This window comes from Protopterus annectens, chromosome 16.part0 (assembly GCF_019279795.1).
Source record: "Protopterus annectens isolate FY-2018-M chromosome 16.part0, PAN1.0, whole genome shotgun sequence".
Classification (NCBI taxonomy): Eukaryota; Metazoa; Chordata; order Ceratodontiformes; family Protopteridae; genus Protopterus; species Protopterus annectens.
The window spans coordinates 181,313,802-181,334,680 of record NC_056750.1 but is presented as its reverse complement, the minus strand read 5'-3'; positions in this window follow the sequence as shown (position 1 = coordinate 181,334,680).

Sequence of the window (20,879 nt, the reverse complement as noted above, 5' to 3'; positions counted from 1 at the left end):
ATTTGAATGAGCTTTGCAATGGCTGACTAACAATGACTGGATATGTTAAAAGTGATGTATAATGTTTGCAGCTACAGTTGTGTTTGGAATCTATAATATTTTCAACTGAGATTGTCTCTCTATGGTTTATTGTTATTCATATAAATTTAACATGGCCTATGTCATACATGATAATTTACTAAAGATGTTTCTTGTTTAAAAAAAGTAATAAAAGAATATAAAAAAATCAAAAACTGTATATGTGCATATTCTGCGTGCTGCTTACTGTTACCTGATGAATGTGAGAACACTGTATATCACTTTGTCCACTAATAAAAAGAAGGCCATTTATCATGACCACTACAGGCCACTTCATACGAAGATAAATTCTTCAGGAACTTGCTACAGTGCTAGTAGCAATCTGGCTAGAAAAGAATATATTTTTTTGATGAAACTGAATATAAGAAGAGTTGAACTCATCTGTGAAGCATTTCAAGTAGCTACAAAATGTTTCTCCCGTTTTGCTTCACACTTTTTTGTTTTACCTGCTTGTAAATCAGGTAAACTCCCTGGTCACAACTGTCCTATCTCATGGGTGTCCTAGGAACAGTGTCTGGTTAAGTGATTTGCTCAGAGTCACACAACAGGGAAACGAAGGTTGAAGGAATTGAACTCTATACCCTTGGCATAGTAAGCAGCTCATTATTAGCTTAAAGCTTTAGTTTTCTGCCAAATAATGCAACGCTACTACAAGTCCATGTTTACCATTACCTAAATAGTGATATACAAATGAAGCCACTGTTACTTTTTGTTTATCATATGCCTCTCTCCCATTAATCAACTGTTGATGCCTTTTTTTTTTCTGCTGTAAGCTGACCAAGGTCCTTTGGGTGAGATGTGAATGAAAATCTGGTGAAACCAGGTCTCCCATTCATGAAGTATAATATCATAAACATTTGTCTGAAATAGAGAGAGATTGCAAGGAGTATGCACTCTTTCTCACCTATTACATCTCAAATCTGTCAGGTGTAAAGTTCTGACACTAGCAAACTGCATTACCGTACAACTTTTCTCATAGCAAGAGACTAGGGAGAGGGGAAAATATCACAAATCTCTAATAAATCCAAAAGTCACTTTAGTAGCATGTCAGAAAATGCTCATTTTACAAACTAGTATTTTACAATTGCAGCAACCTCCAAAGAGACAACTCTTTGCCTGAGGGTGTTCTAAAGATGGGTCTCTGAATAAGTATGTACATGAAATATCCACTGCAAATGGTGCTTTTCTTATACTGGGCTCAAACCGTGTCACATTGCTCTGAGCAGATTTCATTACACATAGTGCAGACTGTGGCTCATTATGCATTTATCTAAGAAACACAGGAGTTCAGCCTGCAATAAGTTCATTTCTCTTTCATAAAACTGAACAAATAACACTTTTGCTGTGGGGCCTACCATAAAGCAACATGGACACTTTTTCGGTTTTGTTTGCTTTTTGCTAGATATTATGGAACAGCATCAGTAAATATCAGTTGTTTTCTTAAAATTATGAGGAAATGTGTCCTTCACACATCTTAAGAGATAAGCTTCTTAAAGAACAACACACACACAGATTAACTTCAGAAAAAGCTTTAAGCCATGTTGGTCACTTATTTAAACACTGTATTTCCTCATTTGGCTACTGACTGCTGATACTTATTGTTTATGGCAGTTGTCCCATCAGCTACAAAACTGAAATAATTTAGTTTTGGAGACACACTCACAGCAGGGGATTTTTATCTTATTTTATTTTATTTCATTTATTTTGACTCACAAATATTGCACTGGCATGACTGTTTCTGTGCATTCTGGGCAACATACTAATTTTTCAGGCAAAACTTGTTCTAGTTCCTGTCTAAACTTATATTGAATGTGGTCACACAGATCATTGTTTACACCATCACCATCACCTTTCTGGCCTATTTCATCTTTTAAAGCTCATTAATGTGTACGCCCTTTTAAGAATGGAAAATTTGCATGCTCTGACCATACTTTGTACCTTTTTGAATTATGCTTCTGTGTTCTGCTACAAAGCAAGAAAATAGGCTGGGCTTTAAACACTGCATAACTTAAATACATTTTGCTGATCTGTAGAACTGTAGCAATCATACTGTGGCAACACTGTACAGTATAGCCCTTCATTTTATTTTATTTAACATTTGTTTACCAGGAAAGTCTGGCTTGGAATGACCCAGTTTTCAGCAGTGGCCTGGGGAGAAACACTCCAGATACATGTCTCTGTATTGTGAATGCAGGGAGGATGTGCAGACTCTGCAAGAGGAAACTGGAGCACTTGGAGGAAGCCCACACAAAGGCTGAGAGAATATGCAGACTGCACAGAAGGCACCCCAGCCGAGAATCGAACCAAAAAACCTCTTGCTATGAGGCTGTTAGAAAAATCTATACATGCTGCTTAGAAAATATATTTACATACATGCTGCCTAGAAAAATATATTTACAATGTGTGCTGCTTAGGAAGATGTGTATTTAAACATTCAAACATATATAAGTTGTGTGATCAAATATATAGAGAAATGTGTGCTTTAGTTAGAAATAAATGTACTTAAATCCATAAAAGAGAACAAAGTTTGGAAAGTAGTATATAATGCATTTAATTCTGTCTTACTAGAATAATAGTAGAAATAAACCTGCATATTATTGCTTGAAGCACAAGCTGCAGTGTAATCAGAAATTTGACCTTGGCAGCTTGCAAACACAGCCTGGCTCATGTCTTTCAAGTAAAAGATTATTTTGCAAAGTTAGAAAATAATAAATCTGTTCGCATGAGTGTCCTCTTTCCTGCCTCCACCAGGAGAGTAGCCTTGCGCACTATCTCTGATAGTGCTTAGCTGGGAACTAGGAAGACAAAGAGAGGCATTAAAGAAGACATACATCTATTGTATTCGAACTAATCAGAGAACCTTGAATTGGCTACATCCTCAGGAGGTCATCGTGACTGACCAGGTGTTTGCAAGGCTGTAACATTCTCATGGGAAAAAGACTTCTTTGAAAACACAATGTCAGCACTTTTACTAAGTTACTATGATGTAAAGACCCTGTCACTGACCACGTCAGTGAGGTGGGCAAAAGCTGATTGTAAATGTTATAAAATGGCAAACACTGTACGAATAAACTAGTCAAAATTCTATACAACTTTGTGTATGGTTTTTTGCCTCCTAATGTACATTAGAGCTTTAAGATACTTGAGTTCTCCTGCATTATTGTTTGTTATTGATTGACATTGTTTTTGAATAACTCAATGATTTTACAGTCCGATTCTAACAAATTTATTTAACATTTTGGTCCTAATCGTGCCGGAATTCCCTTGGTAAGCTGCAGGTCACAGAGTGCATAAGTGCTAATAAATCTGCGAGGAGAAGCTGCCGAAAAGAATGGTTCTTCTTAAAGTGAAAAGACCTCCGACTGAATTGTTGTGTGTAAAGAGGCTGTCCACTTTCTGATCTGTGGCTGAAAAGCGGAAGACTGGGCCCCAAGGAGAAACAATAAGAGCAGGAGGCTCAGGTAAGAAGAATTTCCCTCTTTGTCTTTGTTTTAGATCAGGGACCAGGTTACACTGTGCTATTGCTAAGGTTTGTGATAGCAGGGAGAGAGAGAGTCAAGTATTGTATCTTGAGTCATAGATCAGGGAATAACAAAGCAAAGTAAACAGTCATTCTAGACACTACTGTGGATATGGGGAAATAAGATACCACGTGGTACAAGAGAAGGGTTACGTAACAGTCTTTTTAAGACATGGGAAATCAGTGCACTAAGAGATCACGAGATCCGCCCCTAACGGATAATGTGAAGCATATGCAATTACAGTAAGCAAATAATGTGAGATATTTTGCAAAATGTGTTAACAACTATAAATTTGATAGTAAACTAGATAAACTTTCACTAGTTAAACTCCTTAAACAAGCTTTAATCTGATGCAGGGCGTCAGGCAAAAGAAAAACAGAAGCTTAAAAATTCTGAAACATTTTAGACAACAGAGTGAAAGGTCTAACAGACAGAATCTCTGAAAAATGAAAACTTAGAGCAGACTGGACTTGCATTAATTAATGCATAAAACAGGAAATGAGACAGTAGATGGATATTATGCTAGATTATTAAAATGCTTAAAATAACAATTAAAAAAAAATATATATATACATTTTTAAAAGGTTGCATTGCCTCTGTTAGTAGTTTTATTACAAGGCATATGATAAATCACTGAACAAGCAGGCTGCAAGCCTTACTTGAGTATGCTAGACGTACTGAAAGACACCTTAATAGTAAAAAGAAAAAAAAGGCACAAGTCTTCACTGCTGAAGACGGAGCTGAAGTATTTGTATTACAGTCAGGTAAAAAGGGCATCTAGCTAGGGACTATAAACAAAATAAGAAAGCAATAACAGAAGAAAAAGGAGATGTGGACTGACTATATGATAGTGATAATAACCAAAAATCATCAGGAAAGGTTAATAAACAAAAAGAAAGTGTGAATGTAGTAGAGGGAACAGAGGAAGTACAAACAGATGTAGAGAATAAAAATCAAAATAAAATTTTAGATTTAGCATTGTTGAGCCCGGAGCTCTACCTAGCAAATACAAAACCAGAAGTAACACTTCTGGTGGAGGAAAGAAAGGTCAAATTCCTGTGTGACTCAGGAGCGTCACGGACTTTGATACACCCCTCCAAGTTACCAAAACATTCTAAATCACCTGATTATATATTAGTAAAAGCAGCAAATGGACAGCTATACAGGGAACCACTTTCCCATAATATAGCAATAACTGACCCTGTTTCAGGTATGACTCAGAAAAGTAAAATTGTAGTTTCTGCAAAAATATCCAGTAAACTTACTGGGAAAAGACCTTGTGCAGATATTTGGCATAGCAGTAGTTCCTACCATGCAGGGTATGGAAGCACAAAGACAAATGAATGCTCTTGTGGTGTGATCAGAGAGTGAAGCCTATTATTGGTACAGCCAGGACCTAGTTATGATTGGTCCAGGGCAGTAACCAAAGAACTGATAAACGTAGCCATCAGTAAGGTACCCTCCCTTGACACTGATCAGCAGCACTTGTTACATTGTACTCCATACTACTGTAGCACACCAGGACCTAATAAAAATATAAGTAAAAATCCTGCTGACAAATTAATATTACAAACTTTATGCTGGGATACTGAGGGAAACAGTGTAGTAAGCTGTTCATTACCTCAGGAGTTCATGAGATTGTATAAGTCCAATAGACTGCCACATGTCAGCTTGACAAAAACAAAAGTTTTAAATGGGCAGACTTAGAAAAAAAGGTAACAAAATGGGAAAACAGACTGATTTAAAAATGTCAGAACAAGGGATATAAAAACAAAACTGAATTGGTTGACACAGACACATACAGCTGTACACTTGCAATCTAGTAAGGACAGCTGATTAGCATTTTATTAAAAGAAAAGAAAAGGCCTTGTGTAAAATTCCAACAACTCTGTGGTCAACAGGCAAGTTAAATGTAGGGCTTATTCAAGCAGCAGGACCAGTTACAATTACCCCAAAGTCAGCTTTTAAACCACAGAAAAACAATACATTTTGGAAAAGAATGCAAAAGTAAAAATTAAGCCTATAATAAGCAGCATTACTCAAAAGGAGTACTGGTAGAATCTCCTGATTCACCATGTGATACACCCTATTTCCTGTTAAAAAAAAAGCAAACGGGGAATGGCAGATGGTACAAGATTTATAAGCTGTAAATAATGCAGTAATACCTAAAGCACCCACGGTGCCAGACCCACATACCTTGTTAAATGATTTAAAGCCACAACAGAAGTATTTTACTGTGGTAGATATAAGCAATGCTTTCTTTTCAATACCTATACATCCTAATAGTCAATATTGGTTTGCATTCACATTTCAGGGTAAAAGGTATACATACACTCGACTACCACAGGGATATTGTGAGAGCCCAATAATATTTGCAAAAAAAGAATGGCTAGCAATCTGGCAGGGTCTACCCCACCAAAAGTAGTCAAATTTTACTTTATGTAAATGACATCTTGCTAACAGCACCCAGCAGCAGTGCAGGGTGAATACAGTAGCATTGTTAAAATTTTTAGTAATACAAGGACACAAAGTAAACAAAAGTAAGTTACAACTTTGGGAAAAAAAACACAGGTTAGATACCTGGGATATGTAATATTCAATAAAGGTAAAATACTAGATAGTGGGAAAGAGAAAGAGGAAAAAACAGCAATTTTGCAAGCACCCAAACCAACAACTAAAAAGAAATAATGTCTTTCCTAGGTACAACTAATTTTTGTTGGAACTGGGTACCAAATTATTTCACAATGGAAAACAAAAGCAGAAATGGCTTTCTGCAGGTTGAAGCAGTTAATAGCTTCTTCATTAGTTTTAAGACTTCCAAGTTATCACAAACGTTTTTTTAGACCATAGATTGTAAGCAATGGTACATGACATCAGTATTAAAGCAACAACATGGGGATAAGCAATGCCCCATAGCTTACTATTCATCACAGTTAGACCCAGTGGTGCAATCTTTGCCTCACTGTGTACAAGCAGTAGTTGCAGCAGCAATGGCAGTACAGGCTTCAGCCTCAATGGTGTTATTCCACCCTCTCACATTGAGAATGCCTCATGCAGTTGCAATAATTCTGCCACAAGAAAAAGTTGCATACCTTTCTCCTGCTAGACATCTTTCATGTATGACCATACTGCTGAGTCAACCTCATATAAACAGTTAGCTTTACCTAGACAAGATCTTACAAATATGCCCTTGGATAATGCTGAGGTGACATATTACGTAAATGGCTCATGCAGAAGGGGTCCTACAGGGAAAAATCTGGTGGGGTATGCAGTAGTTACAGACACTAAAAATTTAAAAGCACAAACTTTGCCACACAACTTGTATGCTCAAGCAGCAGAACTGGTAATTTTGACAGGAGCATGTATTTTAGTAAAAGGCAAAAAAAAAGTAAACATATATACTGATAATCAGTATGCTTTTTCTACAGTGCATGTGTTTGCACAATAATAAAGAAAATAGAGGGATAATTACATCCAGTGAAAAACCTATTAATCATGCACAATTTATTTTGGAGCTATTAGAATCTATTCAGTTGCCTACCAAAGTAGCTATTTGTAAATGTGTAGCTCATACAAAACGACAGGATAAGATTTCAAAAGGTAATGCACGAGCTGATGCAGCTGCAAAGCAAGCAGCCTCAGACTCAGAAACTTTATTTTTTTTAATGAAAAATTACAGCCCTTTGAGATTTTAGATTTAGACATGTTAAAAACAATGCAAATGCTTACTACAACAGCAGAAAAACAAAACTGGGTAAAACAAGGTGCAATTTTTAAGAATGGACTGTACATTTCCAAAGGAAAAAAAACAATATTACCGTCTAATTTATTTAGAGATGCAGCTTTGTTGAGCCATGGGCAGAGCCATGTCTCAACAGGGGGGATGGTACAGTTAGTAAATAAAATATTCCAAACATATGGATACATAAATTATACAATAAAATTTTGTGCAGCTTGTCATACTTGTAACAAGCACCATGCACAAGGAGCATTTAAAAACAAGCAAGGGAGTTTCCCTACACCACCATATCCATTCCATACTATTTGTATGGACTTCATAGAGTTGAATAAATGTGAAGAAAAGAAATACTGTTTAGTGATCATAGATATGTTTTCAAAATGGGTAGAAGCTTTTCCAACCAGGAATCCAAATGCAGCAACAGTGGCAAAGGCCCTAGTAAAGGAAATAATTCCTAGATTTGGCATACCGGAAAGAATCTATAGTGGCAATGGGACACATTTTGTCAATCAGACAATTCAACAACTTGGGAGATTTTTTGGGATTTCCTTAAGGAATCACTGTGCTTACCACCCACAGTCAGCAGGACTGGTGGAGAGGTACAATGGGATTTTAAAAAACAAGTTAAGAAAGTTAATGAGTGAGACTCAGAAGAATTGGATTTGCTGTTTACCTCTAGCATTGCTGAGCATGAAAACAGTAACAAATGTAAAGGGTTTAATCCCCTTTAAAGTAGTATTTGGAAGGGCATATTATGTGCCTCAGTAAAAAGCTCTCATGCCTGCAGGGCTGGAGGCTGACGGTTCACTAGCTAATTAAATAAAGAAACTGTTATAAATAAATCTGTTTTGCAGTTTAACTCTTTTCAGACAAAAGAACTTTCAGCTGAATAAAACTTTGTGACTGATACACAAGGGCAAAATGGCCAAGAGTAAAGAAAACAAAAAAGCAGAGCAACCCAAGAACTATTGCATAATTATTTTAACTGTGTATTTGTTAACTATAAGTGTGACAATTTTTCTCTTATTGTGGTTTTTCCCTGCACTCAACCACACAAGTGAAAGTGAGAAGACGTGATGAACTGTTTATAGACTGGCATCCAAATTTTAACACGTACCTGGCCATGAAGCAAGTGTATACAGAAACTATGCACATTTCAAATTGCTGAGTTTGTACAGCTATACCAACAAAATATAATAGACTTTAACGTCCTCTGTCCCTCTGGGGATAAAATAAGACTTTGGAAAGTTTTTTTTTATACAGAAACTGTGAGATCACAGGACAAAATTGCTTTATTTTTACCTGTTCACACAAAAAGGAGTTGTATGTCTCTACAAAAGTAATACCCTCCAGGTGGGCTGGAGTAATGGTAATATAACAATGTCTTATAAATGTTACATTAAAGTCAAAAGTGGGGTACTGTTTGTAATACTAACCATGATTCATATCTGAGTTCCATGAAAACTACATTAAATGCAGTATGTGACAATCCAGTCTTAACTAAGCAATTGTCTATTAAGAATAGAAAATGTTTCATGCAGGGATAACACGTATCAGTACCAAAGTAATGATTTTATTTGTGGGAAAAAGGCATATAAATGGTTACCTGAGAATTGGTCCGGCAGTTGTTTTTTGGGTTATCTGGTTTCAGCAATAAGACATACTGCAGAATTACCTTTGGGTAAAATACGAAACGTAAGGAAAACAGCTCGAGAATCTGAAGGTCCAGTGAGAAAAACCCTGTGAATCCAGTTGGTAAAATCAAGCTGGTTGAAAAGGCCATAATTCAGTAAAAGACAAAAGTAAATTGACTCATATAAACTTGGGCAACAGTGTTATATCCAGGGCAGGAATGCCACCAGCCTATGGAGCAGTCAAATCGATCTGGGAGCTGAGGAAGCTGTCAAAAGTCATGAGCAATGCAACTTTTTCCACCCTAGAATTGGTGACTAATGAACTGAATGCAATAAAAACTGTTGTGCTACAAAATCGAATGGCTCTTTACTTCACCCTAGCAGCAAGAGGTGGTACACGAAGAAAAATGCTGTGCGTACATTCCAGACAACCAACATGAAATCAATGACCACCTAGAGGTAATTCAGCAAGTATCAGCAATGACTAAACCAGGCCCAAACCCACTGACGGACTTTTTCCAGAATCTGTTTGGGGGGGTGGGGTTCCATCCTATTGAACATTCTGATTGCAATTTGTGTGGTACTGCTCATAATTGGAGCATGTGTCTGCTGGGGGATACCCTGTGTGAAAAAATTAGTTAAAGACTTAGTTGATGTATCAGTGACTGAAACTATGTACCAAGATATGGAATTGAATTTGTTGATACCAAGTGAAAGTCTATCTGAAATATAAAACAAATGACTTACTTAGCTGAGAGTCCTTGAAAGGAAAAGGCTAAGAAATGAAATAATACTGTTTATGTTTCAAATAGCATTAAATGCATTAACAGGAGGGAGAATGTTAGAAAAATCTATACATGCTGCTTAGAAAATATATTTACATACATGCTGCCTAGAAAAATATATTTACAATGTGTGCTGCTTAGGAAGATGTGTATTTAAACATTCAAACATATATAAGTTGTGTGATCAAATATATAGAGAAATGTGTGCTTTAGTTAGAAATAAATGTACTTAAATCCATAAAAGAGAACAAAGTTTGAAAGTAGTATATAATGCATTTAATTCTGTCTTACTAGAATAATAGTAGAAATAAACCTGCATATTATTGCTTGAAGCACAAGCTGCAGTGTAATCAGAAATTTGACCTTGGCAGCTTGCAAACACAGCCTGGCTCATGTCTTTCAAGTAAAAGATTATTTTGCAAAGTTAGAAAATAATAAATCTGTTCGCATGAGTGTCCTCTTTCCTGCCTCCACCAGGAGAGCCTTTGCGCACTATCTCTGATAGTGCGCAGCTGGGAACTAGGGAAGACAAAGAGAGGCATTAAAGAAGACATACATCTATTGTATTCGAACTAATCAGAGAACCTTGAATTGGCTACATCCTCAGGAGGTCATCGTGACTGACCAGGTGTTTGCAAGGCTGTAACATTCTCATGGGAAAAAGACTTCTTTGAAAAACACAATGTCAGCACTTTTTACTAAGTTACTATGATGTAAAGACCCTGTCACTGACCACGTCAGTGAGGTGGGCAAAAGCTGATTGTAAATGTTATAAAATGGCAAACACTGTACGAATAAACTAGTCAAAATTCTATACAACTTTGTGTATGGTTTTTTGCCTCCTAATGTACATTAGAGCTTTAAGATACTTGAGTTCTCCTGCATTATTGTTTGTTATTGATTGACATTGTTTTTGAATAACTCAATGATTTTTACAGTCCGATTCTAACAAATTTATTTAACACTATGAGGCAATAATGCACAGCACTACACCACTGCACCATTCAATGTTATAAACTGCTATTATAAATGTAAGGATGTCACGACTGTGAGTTATCTTCATTTTATTTGTGTGCATTAAAATAAATAAGTACTGTTACTGCAGCATAGCAATACATTGCTGTGTTGTTTTACAATGCCTGATACTTGATTCCTGGTATAAAATGTTCTTGTCTCAGTACATCTGTAAACAACTTCAGCTACTATCATTGACATGATCTGCAAGTCCATCTTACACTACTGCCCACCTCCAACTGCACTAGAAAGCATGCCTACCATGGGCATATCCTGTAGACAAAGAAAGTACCTCTGAGGTAACATATCTACCATAAGGTAGAGTTACAGAGGTTGCAGTAATCACTAAAAAGAGGGCACAATAGGTACATCAGTGATGATTCATGATCCAACACATTCCAGGTAGATGTTACATTAACAAGATAGCCAAGAACTTTCCACTAAGGGTGAATATATTCTGCATGAGAGTATATTTTCTGAACTTCTCCCAGAAACATCACTACTTGCAGGATTAATTATGTGTATGTAAAAAAAGCCCACAACACAGATTTATATACAGCTTGTTAAAGGATATGGTTAAGCACTAAAAATGACTTATTTTAGCAGTATATGGAGATAGTGATAAATACATTTAACTTTGTAGGGGACAGAATTTTGAAAGATGTGTGCATTTTTTTAAATGTGACATGGGTATAGTTGGCAAAAATATTTATTTACCTTTTGTTGACAGGGTTATCCCCAATAGGCCAAATCACTAACTCCATGTGCCCCTACTGTGCACAACCCTCCCCAACCCCTCGAAGTAAGATGAGTGGACCATATCCCTTCACTTCTCCCCCTCCCTGCCATCTATGCCACTGTCTGCTTGCCCATTTCAGGATGGAGGGAGGGTGGGGTTTCTGCATGTATCTAGTACTTCTCCCCTGTGATGGAGGCTGTGCTGTAATCATACGCAGATAGCCAATGAATTTAGTATATCATGTGACATCAACAAACCCCATTTAGGACATACCAAAATTCCCAATATTCTAAGCCAGCATACGTGAAACTGATCGTTTGCTCTACTCCATGTTTTCCCTTCTTCTTCCAAACACACAGGCAGCCACAGCAATACCAGCACTGGAAGTATAGTATCAGGGACACAAAGTAGAGGAAGTTAAAGCAACACCAAGGAGCATGAGGGCAAAAATAAACATCAAAGGAAATGAGAGTGAGCTGATGAAGATATGTAGCAACTTACTGATGTGAAATGTGCTTCAGTGGGAGGATGTAATACTAATATCCATAGTAAATACAGGAATCCATGTGCTTCATAGATGCCATTTAATTCTGGTTGCATATAGTGAGTGCAATGGATGCTATTTCAATTGTTACTGATAGCAAAAATGTTTTGGTATGAATGAGACTGCTGTGAGGAAATTCCCCTTTCCCTCAACTTCAGTGACCTTGCAAATTATTTTATTAAGCAAGGAAATAAAAGGGAATAAATCAGTGCACGGGTAATACTCTGAAGTTTGCTATCCTGTGTGATCACAGGATTTGAATGCTGTTTTGAAAAAATATTCTTTTTTCAAGTTGAGGCAAAATCCAAAATTCTCATCCTTGAAATTGTGACATGAAAGCTTTGCTGTCTATATGAAAGGGGCTGTAAAGGAGAAATGTAGGAAGAACTACAGTGGGTCCTGAGAGAACAGACCTTCATGAATCTTCTCCACCTCTGTCACTTGATCCAGATGAGAGATCCAAATAAGGACCTGTAACTATGGATGTATGACATGCTTGCACCTCGAATGTGCTTGTCTAATGATCACCGATAGCCAAACAGCAAAAGTCCAGTCAGTAAGGAGCTTTGATTAAAATTCACAGAAGAAAACGGCTGTATACTAGCATAGTAAGTGTACAGTGCATACTAAATAACACTGCCCCCCCCCCCCATCTTCTGTTTTTCCGAAGCTTCCCTAGATTTTGCCAAGTCAGTATTCACTGAAGCTTTAGCCAGGTAAAACACACCTGTAGAATCTTCAGCTAAATAAAATATACAAAAGTACATTTATGCATTTATCCCTCACACTCCCCGTTTGGGGGGGGGGGGCTTTCAAACTTACTCTCCCTTAATTGCATATACTAACTCCACAGTCACATAGCTTTTGAGAAAAAAAGGAAAGCTCATACACACTATGTTACTGCTGGTACACAGATAGAAACCACAGTTGTCATGATTTCTAATTGGGATAGTTCAGCATCAGGAAATTGAACTCAGCAAGTTTAAATCGCATCCACCTTACATGTATTTTCAAAAGACGTTTGCTCAGCAATGCTTTGATGTGCAACTTGGTTTTAATGCAAAGTGTCTTACAAAGCACCTTGTTTGCATTTTTAAAGGAAGGGCATTCATGGTTGCATTGTTGTGTACTATACTATTAATGTTAGCATGTACTATTATGTGAGTAGATCATGCATAATTATGATAACAGTGCATAATCCATAAGACATGAAACATTCTGACTATGAGTAAATCTTGCAATAATTCCCATCTGAGCATTCACAATCAAATAACTCAAGGCACATTTAATTTTCATCAGGTGACTCCTTACAAATGCACCCTACTAGAGGTCATGTTCATTTTAGTAAAGAGTATGGCAGTAATATATGGTAAATGGTATCCTTGGGCATCTGTGAGTAATTGAATCTTTATTCCTTCTGGGTTGAAAGGTCTGGTAAATGCTTATCTTAGCAGAGAATGTTCAGAACTCTGTGGGTGCTCACAATCTGAGACTTCATTTACTAACTAACTACTGTTATAAAAGGATTGAGTTTTAACATTTCTTGATATACTAATAATTATCCTAAATTGTTTGGCCTCATTCTCAAATTGAACTTATAACTCCGGGCCAGATCTCAGTGAACACGATTTTCTTACTTCTTCATAGTTAGATGACAGTATTTCAGAATGTGAAGTTTAATTATAAAGCAAATCATAAAAAAGGTAGATTTAATAGCATCATTTTTGCAGTGTGTACATTTAAAAGAGGTCCGTTATACACCTTGTGTATGTTACAGTTAACAATAAGGGGGAAAAAAACATCACTCTTAAAGAATTAAAAAGATGGTGTGGATTCTTGAAATTAGCTTCCAGGGTCATCCCACAGATGTGTTCTTTATGAGAAAGTTGGCAGCTAAGGTAAAAAGTTGTACAAAAGAGCATCACATGGTGACAGGCAGTAAGAAGATAAGTAATTTGTAGCAACAAAAGACTGTAAAATGGGCATGTTCATAGGTAAGTACTAGGCTATCGGCCTTAGGGCCTATACAAGCCTAGCCAAATGAGTTCCCTGGCTTTCGCCACCCAAGAAAATGATTTTCCTGTGCCCCTGTCGAGCAGAGCCACAGCAATGATTCCCGGGGTGAATTTCCTATTACCCATCCAATTGTCAAGATTTCTCTTAAAGAGGGCTAATGAGGAGCTTTGCTTGACATGAATGGGCATCCAATTCCAGAGCAGGGGAAGTCTCTGGGATAGTAATCTATCCCTCCAGCATGTTTTGTTTATTGTGGTGACAAAGTTTAGGTCCCTGAAGCATGTGGCTCAGAGAGATTGGGATTTTTTTAAGTGTAGTATGTCCATCACGTCTGGGTTAGACATGGCTTTGTACATTAGGCAAAGATCGCCTCGGAGTAGGCAATATGCGAGAGAATAGAGCTGACATTTTTTGAGACAGTCAGTATATGGCATCTGTTTGAGGCTGGTAATCCTCTTAGTGAGGTATTTCTGTGGCTTTTCCAACTGTTGCATATGTCTTCCAAGGTACATGCCAAATAGGGTGTTGTACTCTATGGGTCTAATAAGGGATGAGTAGAGAGGAATGATGACCTCTCTTTTTCTGGAGGAAAACCCCTTTGTGATGAGGTGTGCCACGTAGAAGGATTTCCTGACTACTGTAGCGACTTGATTATCAAAGGAGAGACTACTATCCACTTGTGTCCCAACGTCTCTTATCACACTTTCAGTGTTTAGTAGACTATCGCCTACGTGGTAGTTCATGGGTATGGTATTTTTTACAAAGGGGATGACAATGCACTTCTTGGCATTGAGCTTTAGGCCAGGACTTTGACACCAAGCATCATTCTCAGTGAGGCCTCTATGTAGAATGTCCACATCCTTAGATGAATCGATTATGGTTCCTAGTTTGCAGTCATCTATGAATTTTGTTAGTCAGAGACCAGCTGTATTTGCCTGGACTTCAGAGAAGTAGATACTGAACAGGAAAGGAACCAGGACCAAACTCTATGGTGCTACACTTGTCACTGGTCTGAAGTTGGATTTGGAGTCATCTACTTTCACTATGTGGGTTCTGTCAGTGAGCTAGTTGGCCACCCATCTTGTGACATAGGGATTTATGCCTATTTCAGTGAGTTTATCTATAATACCAGAGTGGAGAATGGTGTCAAAAGCTTTGGCGAGGTCAAGATAGGCAGTGTGCACTACCTTACCCTCATCTATGGCTCTAGTGACTGCTTCGAAGAAGTAAATCAGGTTTGGGAGGCATGATCTACCCTTTACAAACCCAAACTGAGTAGGGTCCAGAGTTTGGAGGTTACCTATGTCTTTGTTTATAAGCTCTAGGATGATGCATTCCATGGCCTTGCAGACCAGGCTCGTTAGGCTAATGGGGCGGTAGTTCCCGGGGTCTGTGGTGGCACCCCCTTTGTGGAGTGGGATAACTGTTGATGTGTGCCATTCCTTAGGCACAAAGCCTGAAGTGAGGCTATGGTTAAACATGGTACTTAGGTGGGGTGCCAGTTCGTTCTTTAGTTCATGCAGAACGCAGCCTGGGATGTTTTCTGGTCCCATAGATGCTGTGTTCTTGTCTTTGGAGAGTGCAGTCTATACCTGTGCACTGTGATTTCAGGGGGTTTACAATCATTCATTATGGGGATGGGCCTTTTGGGGGGTGAGGTTAGCACTGAGCCTGTCTGCCAGGATGTTGGCAATATCAGTTGGTTTGGTAAATGTAGTGCCATTGTGCTGTAGTTCAGAGCAGATATGAGTGTTGTCATTGAGATTCTTGACATAGCTGTAGAAGGCTTTATGGTTGTCTTTAGATTCCAAGGCGATTTTATTTTTGTAACTAGCTTTGGAGGATTTTATGAGGGATCTCAGCTTCTTGCTGAGGCTGACCAGGAAGTTCCTGCAGCCATGGGATTTTACTCTTTTCTGCAACAGTTTCTTCCTTCTGTTGTAGAGCTTGTTTATGGCAGGGGACCACCAGATTGGCTTCCTTTTTCTGGAGGATAGCGTCTTGGTTCTTTTGGGGATGGCACAGTCCATGCACTCATGTATGTGCTTATACAGTGCATTTGTATATAATTCAGCAATCATGCCACTATTTTCCATCTGTGTGGTTGTAATGAAGTTTGCCATTTCTGACTTAAGAAGCATGAAGTTGGGTTTGCAGAATTTTTTACAGTCGTTTCCTTAATGGGGGAGGGGGCAGGATATGGATGTCTAGGGTGATTAACTTGTGGTTGGACCTGACCAGAGAGGAGTTGACCTCTGGTTGGAGCATCTATTATCCATACTGGTAATGACCAGGTCCAGGATGTTGCTACACCTGATAGGGGTATGCACAAGCTGGTCCAGGGCACTGGAATTGATGAATTCCAGAAAACGTTGGGCAAATGATTTGGTACATGAGTAGTTTTCCCAGTTGATGAAGGGGTAGTTGAAATCTCCCAAAATTAGGGTATGGGGCTGCATCTTAATATTATCCAGTATACTGAGAAACATGGAGTGGGCGTCCTGGGGCATGGCGGCGGATCTGTGACACACTACAACCTGAATTGCAGTCTTGTCTTATGTTAATTGTACTTGGATAATTTCAGAGGCATTATGTTGAGCAACTAGCCTGGAGGTGTGGATATCCTTTATGAATATGGACACGCCTCCTCCTTTAGTATTTCAATCCAGGTTGGGTGGCCAAAAGGTGTGGTAAGAATTGTAGCCTGGTAATGCTGGGGTGCTCTCTGGAGCCTTAAACCAGGTCTCTGTCACTGCACAGATGTCGATGTTCTCCACCTTAATGAGAGCCTCGAGTGTGTGCATTTTGAGGTTTAGACTTCTAGCATTGAGTAGCATTACCCTTAGATTTTGCTTGTTTATATCTACTATGGTGGTGCTTTTGACATTTGAGCCTTGCCTAAAAAAAGGCACTATAGGGGTAGCAAGAGCCTTAGCCAGTATCCGGAATCCCAGTGGTGACAGGTGCAGGCCATCTCTAGCAAAGCATCGTGGCCTGTCAGTCATGTCATCCCAGGCAGACAGATACTGGATCCCCTTGGAATTACAACAGAATCTTAGCCAATTGTTGGTCAATAATTTTGTCCTTGTACTGTGACATCATTCTGGGTGATGGCAGGATGCTACTCAGGGCTAGTGTCATACCTGCCTGGGCCACATGGACAGAGAGCTCCTCCATGTCTCTTTTCATGTAGTCCAGGGAAGTACATCTGAGGTTATTCACTCCAACATGGACAATGACGGAGTCATACTTGTACTTATTGTGGAGTGACCTGAGTATGTGTGTTATATGGCAGATCCTGGCACCCAACAGACAGCTGACAGTGACTTTCTCCTTGTTCAGTCTGGTGAGGGGGACGTCAGTGTGCCTGACTATAGAGTCGCCAATGACTAGTGTGCTGGATACACTGTTTTGCCTTATGGGCTGAGGTTGAGTGGCACACTTATTTTGTGGGCTATGTGTTGTTCGGGTAGTGTTGGGGGATGATGGTTGCTTGCGTTTCAGCTTTGGAGGTCTCTGTTGTTTGGGCCAATTTTTATTAAGAACCTCCATGAATGTAGGTGTATGTTTTGTATTACTATGTGTGGGTTTGGGTGGTGCAGGTTTTGATGTACTATGTGTTGAGTGGAGTGTGGTGTTAATCTTCTCCTCTTGACTTTTTAGTCCAGTCTTGGACTGAGAGAGCTTGGTTTCCTGTTTGGCTATATAAGTGGATCTCTCACAGGTTGTAGTGTTGGATGGTAGGAGGAGACGGTTGTCAGTGTACATGAGGCAGCTGCTTCGCTGCCCCAAGATGCCCAGATTCATCAGGTGGACAGGAGAAAACACCAGGAACTGACCCTTGGCTACAATTGAAGCTATTTATAAGGAAATGACCAAGTAGTGTAAGGCCTAATAAAGAGGACATCACATGTCTTTATAAGGGTTTGTACAGTTCATATGTTTTGATTTTTAGTAAGAAATGGGCAGTGAAATGATCATTGACACTAGCCCAAGCTCAGTGAAGAGGGCGTGTTGAAGGACAGTGTAAGGATCCCACTTCAGTATCACTAGTTGGTAACAAAGGCTTGTGGACTGCAGGGTAGAAAAAATACTTCAAGAATGGTTTCTGGAGGAGCCTAAGTATACAAATAATGGAAGAAATAAAAACTATATTTATTAAATGGAACAATGCATTCTTTTCTTTTGAGGATAGATTAACACTAATAAAAATGATATTACTTCCCAAAATCCTATATGTTACTCAATCTATAGCTTTAATCCTGGAGAGATAAATAATCAATAAAATTAATAAGTTATTACTATTTTTATGGAATCCAACAAGACCAAGTCAGCTTCCATAAACAGTATTATACATTGGAACAAATGAAGTATTGGTTTTCCCAGCCTTTTAAATTATGCCAAACCGTTAATCCTGTTAATCATCCTGTATTGCCTAGATAATTCCTATGAAGCCCAATGGAGATTACTTCAAACATATATTTATGACAAATCTAAATTGAATCCTGTCCCTTTTTCCTTAAACATTCTAAATAATAAATGGTTATGGGACACTAAACATACGTTGAAGGTCCTTTTACCAGATCAACAAATTCAAACCATATTAACCAAATATTAATGTATTTTTAGCATTTCATCCATAAAAATTCAGTTTTGAAAATTGTTTTTATTATCTTTCCAATAACACACAAATTAGGATTTTATGAAAGCAATTCTCACCATTTAATGCTGGATTAAAGCTTAATAACTTCATATATTGGTCTAATTATTTAAATGGCTCTAAAATAGTATTCACTGATAAGATTATGAATGAGCTATAACTTAGAGCTTGTAAATTTGACAATACTATATACAGTTAAAACAAGACTGGAAGAAAAGAGGAACATGATGTCTGATATTATGAAAATTAACTAGCTTAAAATTGTGGAGGACCTTTCAGTTATTATTAAAGGTGGAGTTGGTGTTAAGTCACTTCTTTCTAAATTAAACAAGTTACTCTTAAACTGGAAGTTGAAATTAATAGATAGTACTGGGATTGCATTACTCAATACAACCAAAAAGTGGAAGATAATGATAGTAAGGATCTGATCTTGAGATTAGTAGGAACTACATATTCAAGCATTATTTCGGGAATATATTTACAAAGAAGTATTTGCTCAGAGTTTTTATTATATCATATACAATAAACAAAATATATAAAACATATGACACTACATGTTGGTGATGGGAAAAATCAATAACAGCAGACTGGTATTGTATTTTTTAAATGTGTGAAGTATATTAAATACTGAGATGAGTTTCAGAATTTCCTCAAAGCCTTATGGTCTGATAGGTGTGTAATTACTGGAATGTATGGTGTTAACAAATGGTTGAATTTCTAACTGTATTAACACTGAACTGCATTCTTTATTGTGGACCTTGGTTGTGATTGCTACAAAAGTAATTATGATGAACTGGAAAAGTGAATCTCCATCTAATTTCAGTTTACTAATTTAGCCACTGTTGTTTTCAAAAGAAAAATCAATATTATCATATCAATATCACATGCAAAGTAGTCAGAATGTAAATATTGGCAAAACATGAAAATGTTGCTAGAGAAATATAATTATTAGTTGAATGACTAACAGGTAAAGCAAATGCTGCCTAAATGCTAACAGTGAATCAACGTTATTTAGCATTACACAAGAAATATACACACAGGCGTGCGCGCGCACACACACACACACACACACACACACACACACACACACACACACACACACAAAATCAGTCACATGACATATAATTCTTCTCTCTAGCGGTTGGAAGAAGCTGGAGCAGCTGATAAAACTACATATGGATACAGCCAGAAAATGCAGACTCTACAAAGGAGCTACCTCAGTACCTCAGCTGAGAACTAAATATATGAACCAAGTGCCATGAGGCAGCAACACTAGATGATTGTTTGGCTAATTTGTTTCAGTAAATGTATGTATATTGTGAGTGTGTGTGTGTGGTTTATATATATATATATATATATATATATATATATATATCAATCTATATGTATAGTTACACCTATATCCATGTATATATATATATATATATATATATATATATATATATATATGGGTCCCCGTCAGTCGATCGAATGTTTACAAGTTTGAACCACATATAGCCGAGACCATATGTTCGAACTTGTAAAAGTTTGATCAGACTGAATGGAGATCTCCGTACAGAGTAGAAAGGGAAGGTTTCCCATTTCCGCAATGTAGTGCGATCTCGGAGTTGGTATATTTAAGTAAAGGGGTGTAGGGGGTGCAGGGGGGCTACCTGCTATAGATGTTTAGTTTTGTGGTTTTGTGTTTTTATTTCAGTGTTCGAACTTTTACGAGTTCGAACATATGGTCTCGACCATATGTGGTTTGAGCTTGTAAAAGTTCGATCTACTGAAGTAGATCCATATATATATATATATATATATATATATATATATATATATATGTATAGTGTATATGTATAGTGTCTATGTTAGAACACCGAACGTTCAAAATTTCGAGTGTTCTAATATCGACCCATTTTCAGCGAATGCTGAAAATATCGAAGAAACAGAAAACCAAATGTTTTCCTAGGGAAAGAATTTGATTGTCCATTTCTGTTGCTTCGGTATTTTCAGCGTTGTGGTGGAAAGTTACAGGTCAGGTTTAGGTAAGTGCGTGATTGTGTGGACGTAAGGGTTAGGTGAGTTAGGGACAGGGCATGGGACAGGTAAGTGTGCAATTGTGTGGACGTAAGGGTTAGAGCGGGGTGGGTGAGTTAGGGTTAGGGCG